This window comes from Epinephelus lanceolatus, chromosome 10 (assembly GCF_041903045.1).
Source record: "Epinephelus lanceolatus isolate andai-2023 chromosome 10, ASM4190304v1, whole genome shotgun sequence".
Classification (NCBI taxonomy): domain Eukaryota; kingdom Metazoa; phylum Chordata; class Actinopteri; order Perciformes; family Serranidae; genus Epinephelus; species Epinephelus lanceolatus.
This window is the reverse complement of record NC_135743.1, coordinates 11,319,817-11,342,271: the sequence shown is the minus strand read 5'-3', so window position 1 is coordinate 11,342,271 and position 22,455 is coordinate 11,319,817.

Genomic DNA, 22,455 nt, shown 5'->3' with positions numbered 1-22,455 from the left:
TTGTCACCATCATGGATATCCCGTTTCATCCCACCAAAAACATTTGCTTCGTTGTCCAAATCGGATACAGAATGTGAAGTGTTGGAGTTTGAGTGCATCAACATCTCCACGGCCTGCGCAACCATAAACTTTTCTGTCGGCGCCAGCATTTTCGTGATGTTTAGAAGCTGCTAAATTTCTGTAAACACCGTCTTCCGGTTTCCAGCAGATCTTCTTCATTGTTTGTTTTTGGACACGGCAATGCTGTTCTAATTCACAAGATGTGTAACAGCGCCCCCTGTCTTATAACAGTGAAAACATTGATTGATGGAATATCTCGTCAATGGCGGGGAAAGAGTTAAAAAGACATATGAACAGCTGAACGAATCATAATGACGATCTGATGGTACATAATGTATCACCATATTTTTGCAGAATAACATTACTCAGATGCACAATGTCCATCCATCCATTTTCGTAACCGCTTGTCCTCTTGAGGGGTCACAGGGGGGCTGGAGCCTATCCCAGCTGACATTGGGCGAGAGGCAGGGTACACCCTGGACAGGTCGCCAGACTATCACAGGGCTGACACATAAGCCCTTTTTAAATAGGAATTTCCTGTTTATCCACCGCCAGTGGGTCGCACATGTGGTGTCATCAACAGCTCCTTCCACAAGTCTTCAACAGCCCCTCCTGTGGTGGAAGGGCACCTCGTTCTTTTTAAACCAAAAAGGTTCCGCCAATATGTCTACCCTACGAGGCGGAAAATTGGGCACCTCGGATCAACTTGCCAATCCGACTTTGTGTGTCTAAACGCTAGCAGCTTGCCGGCAAAATGGCCGAACATTTGCCGAAAATCTGGCAGTGTAAAAGGGGCTATAGAGACAGACAACCATTCACACTCACACTCACACCTACAGGCAATTTAGAGTCACCAATTAACCTGCATGTCTTTGGACTGTGGGAGGAAGCTGGAGTACCTGGAGAAAACCCACGCTGACACGGGGAGAACATGCAAACTCCGCACAGAAGGGCTCCCCCACCCTGGGAACCTTCTAGCTAGCTTAATATAGCCAATCCGGATCAGTTAAAAAATGCTTTGATCATCCCCGATACAAACCTTTAAGGTCGAACTGGGTCATCGCTAGAACGAAATGCAGTAAGTAAGTCAAGACTAAACATTAAAGTACCACAAATCTCTGCTCCCATCTTCTGCCACCGACTCCATCCACACAGAGCTGTGGGATCACAACTCCTCCCACAGTGAGCAATCAACTGTCAATCATTGCAGCTTTCACAAAGAATATAATATAATACAGAATATAAACCTGACAATCAACGGTGGCGAGACTGTATGAGGGCAAATAAACATGGTATTTAATAAAAACAATCTCACCAGTTGATCTGATTTATTGATCTCAGAATGCTGTTGTGTAAAAACGTTCTTACTGCTCAAACATTAAGGCCTTATATGTATTGCAACATATCCATCTCCACTGCAAAGATATTTGTATCTATGAGCATCTCCGTCTACATCATTTTTATTGGACGATAATTTCATACATCCTTGTTTTTCTTGAATCAATATCAATGTGGGAATTTAAAAATTTGCCAACCCTACTACAAAATACTAAATATTTCATCATATTCTGAAAAAGCGTCCTCATCATCACTCTGAACTTTACAGCTGAGTGAACATCGCTGTTAAGAAAGTCATTCACATTCACTGATTCATGTTCACAACTTGTTTTCCTATTTATTCCTCATTTGAATAAGTCTGTTTCATTTAATTTCTTCTTTGTTATAAAATCTGGTATAATGATGAATAATGAGAAATTAAAAGCTCATATCCCCCTGCTAGGATTTCTATAACTCGTAATTGTGAAAACAAGTGCAGAGTGATGTGGGAAACATTATTCCTGCTGTACTGAACAGATGCTCGGAGGACAGGCATCAGCAGAGCAGAGAAGCAGACCCACCAGGACAAGAAAAAAGTGAAGAACTGGCCCAACTAATGCTAGATTAGAAATCTAAATAATTAGACGAACAACACAAAGTGCACAAACAAGCAACTCTCTGTCTCTGTTTTACTGCAGCAGTGCACTGACTGAAGAACTGAAACAAACTCCATCCTTTGTCCTCTAAGTTTAATGAGAGTAAACAGTCCTGTTTCAGTTCAGTGTTTTCTCTCACTGATTACAGGCAGACCTTTAAAAGGCTCAGTCACACCACTGTAACAACTCTCAAGGAACAAGTTCTCTGTCAATTTGTTCATGAATGTGTTACACTGATTTGGATTTGAGTCGGACAGTTGCAGATATATTTTGCACCGACTATCTGCAAATTCATCCCTGTCATTTTTTTCTCTATGATGACTCACTCAGAGGGGCAGAGGAAGCTCATGAAGGCCAAAGTCACTGCCTCAAGTACACTTTTTTTTTCTTTAAGCTGGGGAGAAAAAACTGCTGCTCACGTCATTCAAGCTCCTGCAGATACACTCTCCAAAAATATAATTTGTGTGATACTTCAACATGAAGCCAGTGTTTTAAAGATATTTTTTATGGCACTTTTTGCCTTTAATTGACAGGGCAGTGAAGCATGAAAGGGGGAGAGAGAGAGGGAGAGACATGCAGCAAAGGGCCAGAGGCTGGACTCGAACCCGAGCCGCTGCGGCAACAGCCTTGTACATGGGGCGCCTGCTCTACCACTAAGCCACCGACACCCCACGAAGCCAGTGTTGGAGGGCATTAAACCATGTTCCTGTCACTTACACTGTGGGTCTGTGGTCCAGTTGCTGTCTACTTAACAAACACTTAATTTTGACTTTTTACTGCAACAACAGAACTTTTGTTTACCAAAACTTCAGTGGATTTCAAGACCACTGAGAACAGATTGCCAACAGCTTGAGGAACAACATCAGTCCCTCAGAACAGCTGGAGGATGTCCACATCACCACCTTACTCTGTTTAGATTTTTCACAGTGAGACAGAGGTAAGAGTATAAAGCACAAAATAATGGACGCAACATACTGGTTTGTGGACTCACATTTTGAGGCCTTGAGTCCAGAATTTTGGCTGTTGCCATCATTTTGGAGCCGGAAGTGACCATTTTGCACAAGAGGGCGGAGATTACCCTGAAGCTAGCTGCTAGCTCGGTTAGGATGGTACATTAAGAGCTATGGTTAACTGTGGTAAAGCTAATGCTAATTTTCACTGGCGGGAAACGGGGTTAAAACCATTAAAAATAAAATGTATTTACCGGGAACAGTGAACGTCTGACTCCTTAGAGGATCTTTTAGAGAATTTCTTTATTCAATTCAATTGTATTTATAAAGCCCAATATTACAAATCACAAATTTGCCTCAGAGGGTTTTACAGCACAAGACATCCCTCTAGAGCCACAGCGGATATGGAAAAACTCCCAAAAAAAAACTATAACGGGGAAAAAAAAAAAACTTTCGGCGACCAAAACACTACAATTAACTTTCATTAACTGAAAACACAATGAAACAACAACAGCTACGGCTAAGCCTATATAATCTGTGAATCTAGGTTACACCATGCTTACATTACCTAACCCATGCTGTCACCATGGTAGCAACTCAAAGCGGCCACACCCTTAATTGATCTATTGCTAAGTCCTATCCCTCGAACAGAGACTTGCCAATCATAGCGTAGTGTTGGCCAGCTTCAACAAGGGTACAACACTGATTGATTCTCATACAATCGTTTCAGATTTTTTATATTTTCAGGCTGTTTTTGTGGATTTCGAGTTAAAATTGAGCCTGGGGCAGAGATTGGAAGGAGACATTTCTTTCCTGCTCCCAAACCAAAATCAAACCTTGAAAAATGAAGAGTTAGCCATTGCTACCTACCTAGCTAGCTACTGAAGATATAGCCTACTGACTTTACACACGTCCTACTTTTGCTTTTTGTAATGACTAAAACGGTTAATCAAGACTTACCCTGCTTTACAGGAACCCATGGAGGGAAACAAGGAAACTTTGCCGATATTCAACCAGCTGTGTTTTATTGCAGTGTTCAGATAAGCGATGCCTGGCCTTCCCCGGAGCTGCCAGTCTGTCCGCCAGTGAAGGTTCGAGTGCTGATGGCAGATGCACGCCATGCAATGACACACAGCTGGTTGAAAATTGGCAAAGTTTTCCTTCGATCACCAGGTGATGCTGTGGTTTACTTACACTTTGATCTGTACGTTTGTTTGTTTGTTTTCCCAAAAATTTTATATTTCCTCAGGGAGTGCATCTAATGACAGTGCGGGCTACATGCTAGCTCTGAAAGCCTGACAGACCATCACAAAGGGTTTTTTTGTACCAGACTGTAAACATGTGTATTTCTGCTGTGTTTTTCCAGCCTCAAATGGCCATTCAAGGAACTGCAGTTTTTGACAGCTCCATGTTGGTTTCATTTTTCAGCCCTGAGGGTTGCTACTTGGGTATGAGGTGGATAAAATGCAAAGAAAGAGAATTTCAGGAGGAAAATTAAATGAGACATCAAAAGAGGGAAAGACGGATGGAAGGGAGGGACAGTATAAGAAAGGGGAAGAAAGTGGGAGGCAGCCAAGAAGCCATATGGGGAAGGTTAGCCAGAAAGAGACACAAAGAAAGACTGAGTTAAGATGGAGGAATGCACGGAAGAAAAGACGGTTGTGACTAGAAAGGTGTGATGCAAGGAGCAGGATGAGTCTCTAATTAGTTTTTTCAGCTCAAACTTCAATCTCTGACTGTGACCTTAATAAACAGATGATATATACACACACACACACATACACAGATCCATGGCTGCGTGCGCGCACACATTCACATTCACACAAACACAGTGTGATGAAAGTGTTACCTCAGCATTTTCCAGCTAAATGTACTCATTAGCCTAGTTGCACATGGCTGCCTGGGAAAACAACAAAGTCAGCTCCAGAAAGCAGAAAGCATTCATCTAAGAGGCTGTCAGAGTGGGAGACAGAGAGCAGAGGTCTCAGCACTACCAGAAACTCATGGCTGCATTATTTTCTCCAAGATTGACTCAGATTAGATGCTATTACATACATTCCCACTACATGTTTATTCAAGCAATTTTCAACTTTTCCTCACAAGCAGTCCCAAATAAGAGTTGTCACAATGAATACCAACCATCAGTTTCAATTACCACTGCTACCAGTGCTGCTACCAGTCCTCTATTTCAAACTGGTTGTTTGGACCAGGGTCTAAGCCAACTCTAGAGGCACTACATGCTACAATACAGTAAATACAGTACAGAGTAGGGATGCACCATATATATAGAGCCGATAAATTATCGACTGATCGATGAATTAAAATTATAGCCAATAAATAGCGCTGATAAAACGAAGCCAGACTGCTTTTATTGACTTAAAAAGAGCACACTCGACACAGTGGATGCCGCTACATGTACCTTTGAACTTGGTTTGTGAGCCGCCAATAAACACAGAGAAGAAGAAAAACAACAACTGCAGCACGCTGTCTAGAGGGAAAAACATGTTGCGGTGTGGATGTCTGTCACAGTTCAAAAGAAGACAACAGGATTGGGCCAAGCGTCTGATCTCCGACCATCTCCAGAGTGTAAGCATGAGTTAATTAGCAGCAGTGGCTTACATCCAACACTGAGCTTTTAAAAGGCTCGACACTGTTGTTAAACTTATTAATAACTGCTAGCCATGTGATGCTACAGTTAGCGATTATTTGCATCTTTATCTGACAAACCAGTCCAGAGCATGTTTCAAAGCTGCTTGTCTGAGTTGAGTGTAAAAGTGTGAGGTAAATCAATAGCGCATCACTATTCTGCTTTGTAGTTAGGCTAGTCCATCGTGGGACGGTGAGACGGTGCCTGGGTGTGTTTATAAAAATGCACCATGACAATGTAAACATTTCATTCACCAGATGTAACGTGTCACTGTTTGTCTCTGTTAGTAAAGACTCCACTCTGCAGTGTAGTTTAAACACTTTACTGATACACCAGAGAATTACACAGTAACACTGGGCCTCATAACCCCCCTCTCTCTTACTGTTAACTATAAATATAATACTGATTAAAAGTAATTTTACTTTCACATCCTTGTATTTATTATGTTTATCTGTAGTGTAGGGTCATATGAGGGAAGGGGCGTTGAGGGTAGGCCATTTGACAATACCCCAGAAAATTTTTCTTTTTTTCATAGCCTAATGTTGGCAGGTATGGAAGAGTCAGAACTGCTGTTTGTTTTTGTTGTGTTTGTTGTTTTGTTTGCCGCTATGGTCTTGCAGTGTCTACCTTTCAGAGAACCTGTTACCTGAGCGCGGAGCACAGAGAAGCAGTCAGAGCTACAGGCTACAGTGAGGCTAAAAACAGAGTTCATATGACGTTTTTCGAAACAACTTTTTATGTCGGGGCTTCAGGACACTTGGGTCACTATGGATGAGCATGTTGGAGATATTTTGTGATTTCAATTTTGTGTTCTTGGACGTTAGTCGGGGGCGCCGTCAGCCATTAGGTGTGCTAGTCGCTGCCCCCGCCGATCTCCGCAAGGGATGTGAGGACTCTAAAACTTCACCAAGGGCCTCTGTCAGCATATGGGTGAGTAGATAATGGCTGAATTTTCATTTTTGGGTGCACTATCCCTTTAAGAATATATTTTAAAAAAAAAAAGAGTAATTAATGCCTTTTAAGAGACACACAAAAAGTATATATAAAATCATAGTACCCTTAAAGGCGTGGCCCAAAATTACTCAGTTTGAGACTTAATACAAAATTTAGTCAACAAAACCAAAAACAAGTAATGCCTCATGTGACTAGGAGCCCAGCTGCTGCTGGATTCATGGAGTGGAGGATGAAGTTGTTGGAGGGTAAAACTACAAACAATAGACTTTTTGGCTCGTTTCCGGTCATTGATAAGCTAACAACCAATAGGACTGAGCATCTTCCATTCCAAAAGTGCAGCTGCAGGCTGCTACGCCGTGTCGTCTTTTGAAAGTGTTGTTTCATTTTTCTTAAGACCTGTGCCAGAGTTTTATAATGGTCAGGAAAAGCTGGCTGTTTAATATGGCTTCATGTTGGTTAAAATGTCTGTGACAATTTTATGTAAACAAACACACACGTAGCCTAAACACAAGGGGCAATATTGAGGTTATAAAAACGATCAAGGACATGTCCATATATGATACAATAAGTCGATAATAACTATCATGACAAGCCTGCAGCCTGAACTGTTCACAGGGCGAACACAAAATCCTAGGAGGACAATAAGGAGTCTCAAATCCACTTGTCCTGAATGTCTTCAGATTATGGAAGAAAAAGAACGACAGGAGGAAAGCCACGCTGTCACTGTGAGAAAATGTAAAACTCCACGCAGGATTGCCTCAGGGGACTCAAACACAGGTGGTGAGGTAACAGTGAATAGCCACTGATCCACCATGCCATCTTTCCTATCAAAACTTTTATGAATGTGTTTCCAACTTGGAGGGCAAAGGAAGAAGAAATCAGTTACCCAATTGCAGGGTTAAAGTGAGTCTGACAGAGCAAGTAAAGTGTTAACATTTTAGAACTCTCACTCATGGTGCAAAATTTAACAGAGTCACAATTTCTTGAACAATTCACAGGTTCAGTTGCTGTTTTGAGACAAGGAAACATCTGCCGTCTAAACTCTCACTCACAAATAGCTGCATTCTACTCCAGGATAGAGCTACGCGATGTAAGGAAGATATATAACAATTTTACTTATGCTGCAATTTACTTTGCTGCTGCATTCAGTATACTGCTAAAATACAATGAACTGCTTGTTGAATTTAAAAAAAAAAGAGCATTAAATTTAGCACAAAAGGCAAAAATAAAAAAAGGAGTTACATTTTAACGCAGTTTTCTACTTATACTCTCTTTCAACTGACTCAAAAAATCCCTGAGTGCAACACTGCAGTGTCTCACGATGTGTTTACTGCACAAGTTGTAGTCGTGATGACGATATAAAAAAAGAAAAACAACATATTGTGCAGCCCTGTTATACTGTACGCACAAACACATGGATAATTTTGTAAATCTGCAAAGGCCAACAAAAGAGCACAGCTTCTTCAAACTGTCTTCTTCAGTTAGTGAAATACTGGTTTGTGTCATACACTCACCCGAGTCCAAAGGAGCCTTTTCTGTTGCAGTGAAGGCAACATGACCATCTGATTCAAAGGCCGAGCTTCTGGCAGAATCTGTGAGGCGAGAGGAGTTCATGAGTATTTCTGGCTGCTTTTGTGCATATTCCAGCCTCACATAAAGCTTCAGGCTCATGTTTGGAGTGATAAAACTCGTGGTTTCAAAGGGACGGAGGGCACTGGTGGACACACACAGACAGAGAACACATGGGACAGAGGGAGGAGGAAGGGAGACAGTGTGCGTTGAGTACTTTGGTTACATAGCTTATAAATTTGTCAACATTTTTTCCTATCCTCAAAGTGACAGCATTCTAAAACAATTCCTTTCTCGACAGTAAATGAGATCCTCTGAGACTTCTTGACCTTCGGTGCCTGAACTAAAGGCTGAAGTGAGCTGGGCAACAGGAGTGTTTGTCATCCCACTAGTGAATCGCTCAGCTTTTCAGAAGACTAAAGGTACCCTCTAACACACTGTGGAGTGGAGGCTACAAGAAGATGAGTAAGCTCAAAAATGAGGCAGAATTTACTTTACTAACCTCTCTGTGCTCCACTCAGGGCTGGGCAGTAAGGCCTAAAAAATACTGCTATATTTTTGGGCTATATCAGATACACAAGATACAACTTGATATTTTAAACACTGCAAGCTTGATGAGCAGGGACATTTTATTAGGTAAGTAAGTTACGTTTATTTTACATAGCACATTTCACAGAGCAAGGTCACTAATTGCTTAACTGGAATAAAATTGTTAAAAATAAGACCATAAAAACTTGCAATGATAAAAATCAGACAGACATGAGATGGGCACTGTTTTTGGAAATATATCTTATGATATACAGTGCATGATTTAACTTTTTCCAGTGGTCTAGTGTTATACTGAATCACAATACTAAAGGCCGCCGTCATGGTCTCCAGTTCCACTGCTTTGCTGACGACATCCAGCTCCTCATCTCCACCGAGACAATCTCTACTGCCACCCACTCAACCCTGACAAACGGCATCACTGAAATAAAATCCTGGCTTCAGGACATATCTGAAATGGGTGGCACTTTAGTATTGTGCAGTTGTTAGCACTATCGCCTCACAGCGAGAGGGTTCCTGGTTCGATCCCAGGTGCGGGAGCCCTTTTGTGTGGGGTTTGCATGCCGGGTAGTCCGGCTTCCTCCCACAGTCCAAAGACATGCAGGTTAATTGGTGACTCTAAACTGTCCGTAGGTGTGAATGTGAGTGTGAATGGTTGTCTGTCTCTATGTGTCAGCCCTGTGATAGTCTGGTGACCTGTCCAGGATGTACCCCGCCTCTCGCCCAATGTCAGCTGGGATAGGCTTCAGCCCCCCCGCGACCCTCAAGAGGATAAGTGGTTAGAAAATGGATGGATGGATGGATATCTGAAATTATTATCACTGGACCAAAAGCACTAACCAAATCCACCCATAACTTCACCCTCAACATCGACGGCTCCACAGTATCCACCTCCCCTCACATCCAAAATCTTGGCGTCATTTTCAATCAATCCCTCTCCTTCGACCTGCACATTAAACACATCACCAAAACAGCCTTCGTTCACTTTAAGAACATCGTCCACCTCCGTCCATTCCTCTCCTCCTCAGCTGCAGAAACCCTCATCCACACCTTCGTCACCTCCCGTCTGGACTACTGCAACAGTCTACTCTATGGCTCATCTTCAAAAACCCTCAATAAGCTACAGTATGTCCAGAACTCTGCTGCTCGGCTACTCACCCACCCTTGCACCCGTGACCACATCACCCTTGTTCTCCATAAGCTCCATTGGCTCACCATCCCCCTGAGAATCCACTTCAAAATCCTCCTCATAACATACAAAGCCCTTAATAACCAGGCCCCACCCTACCTGTCTGAGCTCCTCCATCATTACACTCCGCTCTGCCGATGCCAACCTCCTGTCCAGCCCCCCAGCCAGACCAAGCACAAATCCTGGGGGGACAGGGCCTTCTCCATCGCTGCTCCAACCCTCTGGAACTCACTCCCCAAACATACGTAATTTGATTGAGAACTGTTACATGGCAGGGTAACCTAACTTAGCGTAGACTGTGGTGGACTCTAAATGTTGCCAAACACATTTACTACATTTAAACTCGAAGCAGGGTTGCTTGTTAAGAAAAAATGTCTGCTCCAGCTGGAAAAGCATTTTCAGTTTCTGCAATAATTTAGCAGCAACTAGCTGTTGGTTAGTGGAACAGTATTGTCAGGTCCCAGGTGTATAAAATAATTGAGGCATTCAGAGGTTACACTCATTATTTATATCCACTACCAGTCAGTAATGATTCCAAAGGTGTATTTACATATATTACAACTAGGACGTTAACACTGCATAAATGTAGGGTGTGTATTTAATACCTATTGTTGCTCCCATGTACTCTTGCCTCACATACATCAGTGTGTTTTCAAAATAACAAGTCTATTTGTTTACATTGAAATTGACAAGCCGACAGTATATTATATATATATATTGTACTTGGATATCATTAAACGGATTAACACGCTCTGTGTGGGATCAGTTTTCAGTCTCAGTGTGAAGTCATTTAAAGGTGAATGCGTTTACATGATGAGCGAGAAATATACTCATTCCGATTATGATTGAGAAGTATAGTGTATTAATTGAGACCCAGTGGTGGTGTGATAATTGAGGAGTTCAATTTATACATATTCATTACTCCATAATGTGCTGTATATATAATCTGTGTGAGCTGAGCTGGAGATGCAAACAAGCTCCCAGTGAAATGTTTTAATTGGCCTGTTCCATTTCCATTTCAATAGGATGTCCCCTCCTCTCGTCTTCTCCTCCTCCCCTCCTCTCCTCTCCTCTTTTGTCCCCTCCACTTCTCTCAAGCTGTCCTGTCTGATATCTGACATGCTGGCTCCCTCTCTTCTTCCTGTTAATGGACCGCTTAACTCCATAATTTGGAGCTGTATGTGAGGAGATAAAGCCAAGTGTATGTGGACGTGTGAGTTTGTGTGCGATTGGATGCAGCAGGACAAGAGTAACACAGGAAGTTGAAATAGGAGGGGATGGGAGGATGAAAGGAGATGAGATGAAGAGAGATGAAGAGAGAAAAGTTGAGATTTCATGAACACTACAAGTGCAGCTCTGGCAACTGAGATGAGATGTACTCCTGATCAGAGGCCATTACAGACTGACACCACCAAAACTGTAATCCAAAGTTATTCAGAATGGGGGCATCTTATAAGTGCTTGAATCCAAATATCAAGACAGTTTTGAATTCTGATGGTTTTATAACTTTGTTCAAATGTAAATCTGTTTCAGAGTAGGTTGATACTAATGTGTGATGCCATGAAAAAATCGTTAAAGTCAAATTCAGAGATGATTAGACGCAGACTCTCATAAATTAAATTGAGCTTCAGTAATTAAGTCATGATTATTCTTTGGAACAAAAACATGTGGAAGCCTTTGTGCAGTAAGTTATAGATAAATCACATAAAGCTGATTATGAAACAAAACTGCATTTATGGTGTCAGGGCAAGGCAAAAAATCGATATCATATCAATATCATAACATGAGACTCAATATTGTCTTAGACTTTGATATCTTAATATCATACATTTTGTCTTTTCTTGGTTTTAAAGCTGGTGTATGCACTTTAATTGTGGTGTCATTGGGCAAAAAATCCATTATAAACTTGAGCATGTTGTAATTCAAGTGGACTGCAAGAAAAAATAGACTTCTACACCTCCTCTTGGCTGTTTCCAGGCTTTAGAATGGGAGACTTTGGCCAATCACAGGTTATTTCAGAGAGAGGGCGTTCCTATTGGCTGTTCTACAAATGCAGATGTACGTGCACTTCCCTTTTCATCATGAAAGCCTGATTCACTGGTGGCAAATCCTCCAGAGAACGTTGCTTTCAGCATTGGCAACAACTGTCTACATGTCAGTATTTGGAAAGCGTTTCAGAGATGAAGGGAATAAGTTGCTAATAGTTTAGCCCTCTACTAACCAGAGCTAAAGGCTCACAGCTGCTGCATGTAGTTTATGTAGCTAATGTTAGCTAGAGCCTCAAAAAATCGTGTGTCCTCTGCCTCACCACTTCAGACCACCTCACCAGGAGAAGAGCGGGCAGCAGCTCCCAGTGAAGGACTCTCAATCAGTGGCTGCGGCAACCCCAAATCAGCCAGCGCAAACCCAAACAACACTAACTTTCTGTTGCTGCCGTTACACAGGTTAAGGCCTTTGCTCACTGAGTCCGTGTTTTTCATCCAAATTTGTCACACATCTAAAAATAAAAACGACTTCACATTGAGTCAATCACGTTTGCACACTGAGTCCGAAACTTTCATCCGTCATTAAAATTTTCGGAACAGGTTCGATGTTTTTTTCACATCCGTCAGAGCCTTTAGAGACGTTTGACCAAGATTCAGTGAGGAAAATGTGGCAGCGGGACGCAGCCGACACAGTCACAGAATCATTTCATGACTCAGAGAACTCACTGTCAGCAGGTCAGAGAGTAATATTCAGGTGGATGATGACCGCACGCTCCGCCCCTTCATGCTGCTGGGGTGCTAAATGAAAGACAGGGATGGAGTAGTGACATCAAGATAGGTAACTCCAGTGGGGACAGGCAGAAAGGAAAATGTCTTTTCACTTTGTCACATATTGCGAATTTTCACAACGAATAGAACAATAAAAAGCATCAGAATGAGTGTGCAAGGTTTCTGTGCGTGACAATTTTTTTGTTCTTTTGTTTAACGGATTTAAAAAACACATCAGAAAAAACAGACTCAATGTGCAAAGGCCTTGAGACGGGGCACTGACGGTGGTCACAAGCCTGCTGTGACACCCAGTGCTGGAAGTCTGCACAGGCTGAATTTAAGCTGCTACAGCAGCCGATCACCAGGTAACTGTTTGCAGCATGTGAATGTGCCTGGGGTTGTCTGGTGGGAGGGGCTTAGGACAGAGAGGGGAAGCTGCAGTAGGAGGGTGTATTCTATATTTCTGCTTTTTTTTCCTTGGTCTTTCCCAAATTTCTGCCTACCGCAGTCCGAACTTTTCCGAACTTAGTAAACTGCTCTCACTGTTCTATTATTTGTCTTTACCCACATAGTCATTATATCCACATTACTGTTGATTATCAAAAATCTAATTTGTGACCCTAACCCTACAATATCGATCAACATCAAGGTATTTGGTCAAAAATATTGTGCTATTTGATTTTCTCCATTTCACCCAGCCGTATACAGTGTTCATACTATCACATGTACACTATCTGTGCACATTAGTCGGCCGCCCCCACACTGGATACCCTTAAAACTTGACATTTCATAATATAATTGAACCACAACAAAAACGTTGTTATTGTCCAACACCAGCTTGGGGTGTGATAACCTGGATAATAAACTTTAAACACAACAAATAAAAAAAAGAGCAATAAAAGAATCCATTTTATGTGGAAAAAAAAGATTACTGGATAATAAAAGCAGCTAGATGAGTTGTCAATAGTATTATCAAGATAATATAAATGCACTGCTGCCTACAAAAGAAGAGATTACATTTGACATTGAGCAATAATCACAGAAATTATTTAAAAAATATATATAAATTTGAAGCAATAACTGTAAATTTGAAACAAACTAAAAGGGAATGGAAAAAATACAGAAACTGAAACCACACTATTTGAAATAAATAAACACCACAAATCATAAAAAGGGTGTAAATCTGTGATAACTTCTTGCAAGCTGTAATAAAACAGTTTATTAAAGGAGAGATACGGGAGCAGCAATGTTTACAAGTCAAAACGTTCAGTGCTGGAGTCCTACAGCATCGTGGCTGCACTGGAAGCAGCACTCTCTCAATTCAGTCAAGTCAGGAAGCACATTTGCTCCAACAATCAAGCACTTAAAAACCTCTGGCCACAAGTGAAATGATCCCAGTCAGATCGCTGATATTTAGATGCAGATGAAAACAGCGTGGAAAGGAAGAAAACCCTATCTGTCTCTTTATCTCCTCCTCTATCCCGCTCTTGCCCCGTTTCCTTTCCTTTCTCCTCCTCTATTTTTTTTAATTCCCCGTCTTTTTCTCCTCATACTCTCTTTCTCTCTTCTTTGCCGTTTGCTACAGTCTTTAATTCCTTTTCTTTCTCCTTCTCTAAGACTTGTCTTCTACCCATTTCTCCCATCTCTTCAGGCCCAACTCTTGCTCCCCCTTTAGCCTCACATTTCTCCCTCCTGCTTTCTCTCCTCCTCTCTTCCTCCCTGTTTTACTGGATTCCCCATTTCTCCCCTCTTTTCCCCATCAGCCCTCTATCTCGTTCCTCCCCTCTTCATTCACGCCCCCCGTCTCCGTTCGTCTTTGTGTGCCCTGCCATTCTCCGCGCTGCCCCAGGCTCAGACATATGGCGCTCTCCTCTCTGCTATTGTCATCCATTAACACAGTTGTCGGTGGGAATTACAGACACATAGCGCAACACGCAAGGCTGTGCTCTAGCTTCTGATGTTGGAGACAGAACAAGGCAGGGAAATCTGTTAGGTGTCTTAAAAGAGCAAGAAAGAAATGTGATGTGATGCATTTCAAATGAAAGATTACCATAATAACTTACGTTAAATTAAATCAAATTATGTACACTTGGTTGTTGATAGCCACACTGCCTGAACACACAGGTACTTGCAGAGCGTCCAAGGAATATGAGTCCTTCTGAGTGTCCAACACTCACCACCTGATAGTTAAAAGGTGACATGGTTTGGTCATTTGAAGACTACAGCTGCTGTGAGCATAGATTTAAAACAGCTGCAGTTTACTTCACAGTTGTAAAAGTTATGTCACACACACACCATTCCAGTACCATAACGTACTTCTCTAATTTCCAGGGGGAAAGTGAAGGACGAACCCAAGGTGATATGTAAACTCATCTTCATTGGTCGACTACAAACATGACGTATCATCTGAAACATGGAAGTAGCTACATGCCCATTAGCCCACAGCGTCATTAACAGGCAGCCTGCTCAGTGTGTGACGTGCACTTGTAGATAAAATATAGGCCTATATTAATGAGGGTTCATTAGTACGGTTTTGTATCTCTCTGTAATGTAGCACAGTGTTAACAATGTTACTGATACTATTCTTTCTCACACCTTCAACTCAAACCACTGTGTTGTCCCGCCCAAAATATATCATTTAATAATTGCATTAATATCGTAAACATGCAGACGACTCGTCAACTAATGGCCCGAAATAATGACTATTGGTTGACTAGGAAAATTCTTAGTCTGGGGCAGCCCTAACTGTTACCCAGGTATCTGTCTTACATATAATAACTGTTAAATTCACTTAGAACACAGGGAAAGTTAACGATATAGTAAAAAGAGAATGGACAGTTGAACTAGGACCAGCATGTTCCCAGCTGGCTATTGTGTTAGGGGTTAGCTCACCAGCGAAAGTAGTTACCCTAGCTACCTACAGCTAGTAGTTACTAACCCTGCAAATGTTCTTTATGTAACCAAACTTAGAACCACACGTTTGGCTGCGCAGTTTACAGGTGACGGGCATTTAGCCAACATTTGTACCATAGTTTTACAGCCACCGAACATTAGCTAGCTACAATACTTCATTGAGACTTCTTTTAGCAAATCGAAAACTCAGGTTTAAAGGGTCACTTCACCCCAAAATCGAAAAAACATATTTTCCCTCTTACCTGTAGTGCTATTTATCAGTCTAGATTGTTTTGGTGTGAGTTGCAGAGTCTTAGAGATATCAGCCATAGAGATGTCTGCCCTCTGTCGAATATAAAGGAACTAGATGGTGCTCGGGTTGTCAAAATCAGAATCAAAATCAGAAATACATCAGACACGCTGGTCAACAAGCGCTTCTGCTCCCAGCTGTTGTCTCCGTCACATTTGGGGCTGTTTTTCCATCATAGGTAAGTAAATGACCTCATAAAATTATACGCCATGTTTTCCTAACAGCTGCACATGTATGTCCACTTCTTAGTAATGAGTATATGTATATAAACACACACACATACAGTACAGGCCAAAAGTTTGGACACACCTTCTCATTCAATGCGTTTTCTTTATTTTCATGACTATTTACATTGTAGATTCTCACTGAAGGCATCAAAACTATGAATGAACACATGTGGAGTTATGTACTTAACAAAAAAAAAGGTGAAATAACTGAAAACATGTTTTATATTCTAGTTTCTTCAAAATAGCCACCCTTTGCTCTGATTACTGCTTTGCACACTCTTGGCATTCTCTCCATGAGCTTCAAGAGGTAGTCACCTGAAATGGTTTTCCAACAGTCTTGAAGGAGTTCCCAGAGGTGTTTAGCACTTGTTGGCCCCTTTGCCTTCACTCTGCGGTCCAGCTCACCCCAAACCATCTCGATTGAGTTCAGGTCCGGTGACTGTGGAGGCCAGGTCATCTGCCGCAGCACTCCATCACTCTCCTTCTTGGTCAAATAGCCCTTACACAGCCTGGAGGTGTGTTTGGGGTCATTGTCCTGTTGAAAAATAAATGATCGTCCAACTAAACGCAAACCGGATGGGATGGCATGTCGCTGCAGGATGCTGTGGTAGCCATGCTGGTTCAGTGTGCCTTCAATTTTGAATAAATCCCCAACAGTGTCACCAGCAAAACACCCCCACACCATCACACCTCCTCCTCCATGCTTCACAGTGGGAACCAGGCATGTGGAATCCATCCGTTCACCTTTTCTGCGTCTCACAAAGACACGGCGGTTGGAACCAAAGATCTCAAATTTGGACTCATCAGACCAAAGCACAGATTTCCACTGGTCTAATGTCCATTCCTTGTGTTTCTTGGCCCAAACAAATCTCTTCTGCTTGTTGCCTCTCCTTAGCAGTGGTTTCCTAGCAGCTATTTGACCATGAAGGCCTGATTGGCGCAGTCTCCTCTTAACAGTTGTTCTAGAGATGGGTCTGCTGCTAGAACTCTGTGTGGCATTCATCTGGTCTCTGATCTGAGCTGCTGTTAACTTGCGATTTCTGAGGCTGGTGACTCGGATGAACTTATCCTCAGAAGCAGAGGTGACTCTTGGTCTTCCTTTCCTGGGTCGGTCCTCATGTGTGCCAGTTTCGTTGTAGCGCTTGATGGTTTTTGCGACTCCACTTGGGGACACATTTAAAGTTTTTGCAATTTTCCAGACTGACTGACCTTCATTTCTTAAAGTAATGATGGCCACTCGTTTTCCTTTAGTTAGCTGATTGGTTCTTGCCATAATATGAATTTTAACAGTTGTCCAATAGGGCTGTCGGCTGTGTATTAACCTGACTTCTGCACAACACAACTGATGGTCCCAACCCCATTGATAAAGCAAGAAATTCCACTAATTAACCCTGATAAGGCACACCTGTGAAGTGGAAACCATTTCAGGTGACTACCTCTTGAAGCTCATGGAGAGAATGCCAAGAGTGTGCAAAGCAGTAATCAGAGCAAAGGGTGGCTATTTTGAAGAAACTAGAATATAAAACATGTTTTCAGTTATTTCACCTTTTTTTGTTAAGTACATAACTCCACATGTGTTCATTCATAGTTTTGATGCCTTCAGTGAGAATCTACAATGTAAACAGTCATGAAAATAAAGAAAACGCATTGAATGAGAAGGTGTGTCCAAACTTTTGGCCTGTACTGTATATACATCGCATTTGTCAAACGGGGTGTTTTATTTTGAAATTTGTTTTATTCTGAAAATTGACCGGATGCTGCTGTTGTTCCTTTGTTTAACTTCCTGCCCGGCTTGCGCAGAAAATAGACCAGATGCCGAAACGATCGCTGCAGGGCCGGCCGCGGAACTGCGCAGTGTGGATGACACAATCAGTTAACATGGGCGCCGAAAGGAAACTGGCTTCGCTTCGAGGCGCTTCGAGGCTATTCGCAGCACTTCGGCGAGCGGCCCTGGCGTTACTCCGACAAAGGAAGCACATTCTTCAAAAAAGCACCTGGTTGACAAACTTTTGGCTTATCTGACTGTAATAACAAATTAATTTAGACATAGATGGGCGGTTTAAATAATACTTTATCTGTAAGATATAAGGCATAGATTCTGACATTCAAACAAAATATGATACACATCTCCCACACCATTATCGTCACAGAGGTTGCAGATCCTCTGGTTTCTATCCACCTCCTCATATCTTCCAGTGACTTTGGGAATTCTGGTGTTGTTCACTCAACAAAAAGCCTGTCTGTACTTTTGGTTTTCATGTAACAGTCACTTCTTCAGGTTAAGCTTTTGTTTAATTTTGACATATATATATCAGGTGATTTTGGCGCTTTGAGCACCACAAGCAAGTGCCATCTGGTTCCATTATATTGGAGAGAAGGCAGACATCTCTACAGTCAATACCTTCAACAATCGGCAACTCACACCAAAACAATTTAGACTGATAAATGTCAGGAAAAGAAGGATTTTAGTGTGAACTGTCCCTTTAAATCCTGTAGCTGTTGCTTGTTTAGCACTGTATCCTTTGGCTTTATATTTAAGTACTGCTTAAACTACAGGACAGGAGGGGCACTCTGATGATAGTTCAGTAGGTTTGAAAGCCAGCCAGGGAGTCAACCTTTTTTTTTTAAGGCTGTTAAAAAAACGAAACAGTTCCAGAAAGTTCTGACAACAATTTCTGGCACGAAACACTCACCAGCTGAAAGTGACACTCCTGCATTTCCACACACCTTCTCACAGAGTCAGGCAGAGTGTGCCAGTTAGCAAGCAGTGACAATATTACTCATTAATTCAGCTAACCTGCTCATTAGCTCCTCCAACATACCATTGTGAGAAGGGAGTGCGAGTGCAAGCAAGTGTAACTTTTACAACTATGACTTACAGTATGTTCAACAGTTTGTGTATCTTCAGTGTTTGATTAAATGTGTCTTCAGAGTTTGCCTTTAAAATATGAATGTAGCATAAATGTGTTCAGTCTAATAGACTCAGGAGAAGGAGAGCAGTTTGCAGTGCGGTATAAAAGACAAAATGTGGGCTTTGTATCAGACATAAAAACACAAGATGTGGCCATTGTGATTAGATGCCTCTAAGATAAAAGTAAAGTTTGCATCTCTTCTGTCAGCGACGGACTTGATTACTGCAAGTTTGATTAGACTGGATGGAAAATCACAGCACGAGCACACACACACACACACACACACACACACACACACACACACACACACACACACTTCTCCCAAGTTCTAATTAAAGTGGTTGTGATGACAGAGCTTGGAGTGTGATGTACAGTATTACACAGCAGTCACTATCACATCCACAATGTGTGTGTATTTGTGTGTGTGTGTGTGTGTGTGTGTGTGTGTGAGTGTGTGTGTGTGTGTGAGAGAGAGAGAGAGAGAGAGAGAGAGAGAGAGAGAGAGAGAGAGAGAGATAACAGCTCTATAATAAGTCCATAGGAAATGGCAGAGCAGAGAGCTGTGACAGCTTGTCCGCCAGCTAACTGTCAGTTACACAAACGCACCTTTGCACACACACACACGCACACACACACACACGCACACGCACACACACACACCGATACTAATCAAACCTTACAGTTGTTACATCTGACTCGATGTCAAAGTGCTATTTAAAGATATTTTTACTTTATTGTGTGGTACACAGTGGAGATATGGGAATTGTGGTGTTTACTGGGTAATACGGAGCAGCTGAACGAGAAACAGCTTTTTAATGACAACATGACAGCTGATCTCTAATTTGCAACATGAGGGGAAGAATTGGCTGCAGTTGGTGCAGCAGGATAGATGCCACTTTGTAACACAGGTAGAGTGAAGGCTAGACAGATTGACAGACGGCCAGGTATGGAGGCAGACAGACAGGCGTGCAGGCAGAGAGACGGAGCCTGAGGTGGTGTGTTTGCACCTTTCCTTCATCATCTGCAGGTTTTGATTCTGTTTGAAGTTCTACCTTTCTGTGATGGGTTTTGTTAAGTCTTGTCAGATTGTTCTCTCGAGTTGTCAGGACAAGACGTCTTTAATCTTCCTTATCCACCGTATCGGCAAAGAAAAGACAAATACAGCTCTTTTTCCTTTTTTCGCACATAATAAGATGAAACCCACGAGCTGTGTCCATATTCCAGTAATTCAAGGCTTACCTTGATATCAGAGTTGTTAGAGCACATGTTAAATAAATTGACATTTCAGATCTTTAATAGCGTGAGCAGACTAGAGGTACGTGGAGGAGCAGATTCAATAATTAAAATTTTGTCTTTACATTATGCAGCAAACCTCTCTCTCTCTCTCTCTCTCTCGTACACCTGGGGGTTAAATTACAGGTTTGGGAAGGTTTTTCAAAAGTGAACGTATTAACACTTTTAACAAAAACAAAGTAATGTATTCCCCTTTAGATTGTAGAGCTTTTTAATGACCAATTACATTGTTTGGAAAGATATTTCCCAGATGTAACATATTACATACTTTTCATACTATACATACAACTAAGGATGTGGGTGTCAGAGTAATTTGTTAGGAGTGAAAACAGTAATAAGTAGGGGTGGGAATCACCAGAGGCCTCATTAGGGATGTCACAAGTACTGATACTTTGGTGCCAAGTCAATGCCAATATTCTGAAAATGTGACAGTACTCCTCTTTTTCCCCGACCATAGGTACCAGGGATGCAATTCTTCCGGACCTGATGGGGCAGAATAAACGCATACAGGTGTTCGAGGCTGTGGTTAAATGCCAAAGGATAAAAGAAAGAGCACAGCAACACGTGGAAGACAGCGACAACTTTAGCAGCAGAGATAGCTCCTCTGGGACTCATGAAAAGAAAAGTTTTTTTTTGGGTTCCAGTGTATTTCATTTTTTATTTGCAACAGGAAGCGCAGTTTGTTTACACTCAAGCAGCGTGACAAGATGCTGAGTACCTTGGGTCCTTTGCATTAATGTGGATGCCACCTGACATGCTCCACTCATTCAAACACCTTTGCAGACCAAGTACCCCCCTCATGGCAACAGTGCTCCAAGATGGCTGACCAGGAATGGCCCAAGGAACGTGACAGGATCTGCCTAAAAATTCCCAATCTGATTGACCATTTGTGGAACATGCAGATACCCCAGAGGTACCCTCTACAGTGGGGCCTTCTTGGATCGGACTTGGCTCTGACCTGTCGAGGCATGGATACATGACCTCTGGGAGTGTCCTGTGGTGTCTGGTACGGGGGCGTTGGCAGAGGATCCTTTTGCGTCTTGTAGATAGTGAGGTGGGGCACCAGCACGTCCCACAGATGCTCTATCAGATTATTGTCTGGGGAATGTGGAGGCCAGGTTGATGCTTCGAGCTCTTCGTCACATTTCTTTGATCATTCCTGAACAGTTTTTGTGGTGTGGCATGGTGTATTGTCCTGCTGGGGAGCCACTGCCATCAGGGAGTGCTGTCACCACACAAATTGAGCATAGTGTTTGTTCAGGCAGGACACGATGTCATGCTCAGCTCACATCCCAGCTACATCAGTTGATCTCAAACAGCCCAATCAACTGATGGAGCAGTCAGCTGATAGATCACATGATTCCTTTCTATGCAACCAATTATGAATCTCATTCATGGTGCCCTAATCTCATTCATGGCCTGCCTACTGTTGCTGCTTCCTCTGCAAGCTGCTTTGCAACCGGCCTCCACCCCAGCTCCTCCTTTTCATACTGTGTCTGACTTATCAATGTCATTTCTGTTTGTCATTGATGCTGCTCTGTTCTGTTCCTGGGAGGTCTTTGCTGCTGCTCTCCCTGCCTTAGGCTATGTAGGCACATGGAAGGGCAGAGAAGTGTGCTCTCTCCACCTTAGGCTTTCTATGTGGGCACGTGGAAGAGGCTTTCTGTGTAGGCCCGAGGAAAGGCAGAGAGGCCCCAGAACAGAGCCATACCTCCAAATATAATACTGCAAATGGAAATAAAGTTGTTGTTTTTTTACTAAAGTGCTCCTGACTGAAGTACAGCATTTTGATAAGTGTATGTGAGCATATATTTTCATGGCATGCTGCAGTATACTTAAGGGTGCAAGTGTGATGAATTCCTGCTCTGAGTCACTGGGGGAACACATCCTTCTGTCAGTATCACGCATTAAACATACAATTGTTCTGGTTGTTTGTCTCTCGCAGGCAGCTAATCTGCCACCTACTGTAAGACGGCGCAAAATGAAATCTACACGGAAGAGATGAGGGGAGAATTCAACAGAGCAAACAAAGCAGCAGAGGACTCAACTGAACTGAACACAGCCGAAAGCTGCACAAGTGCAGAGCAGAGAAAAGCATCATTGAACGCCCTAATCTTCAGTGACTTTGCTGGAAAGATCTGGAATCCTTGACCGTTAAAGTTAATCTCATCGTAATACGG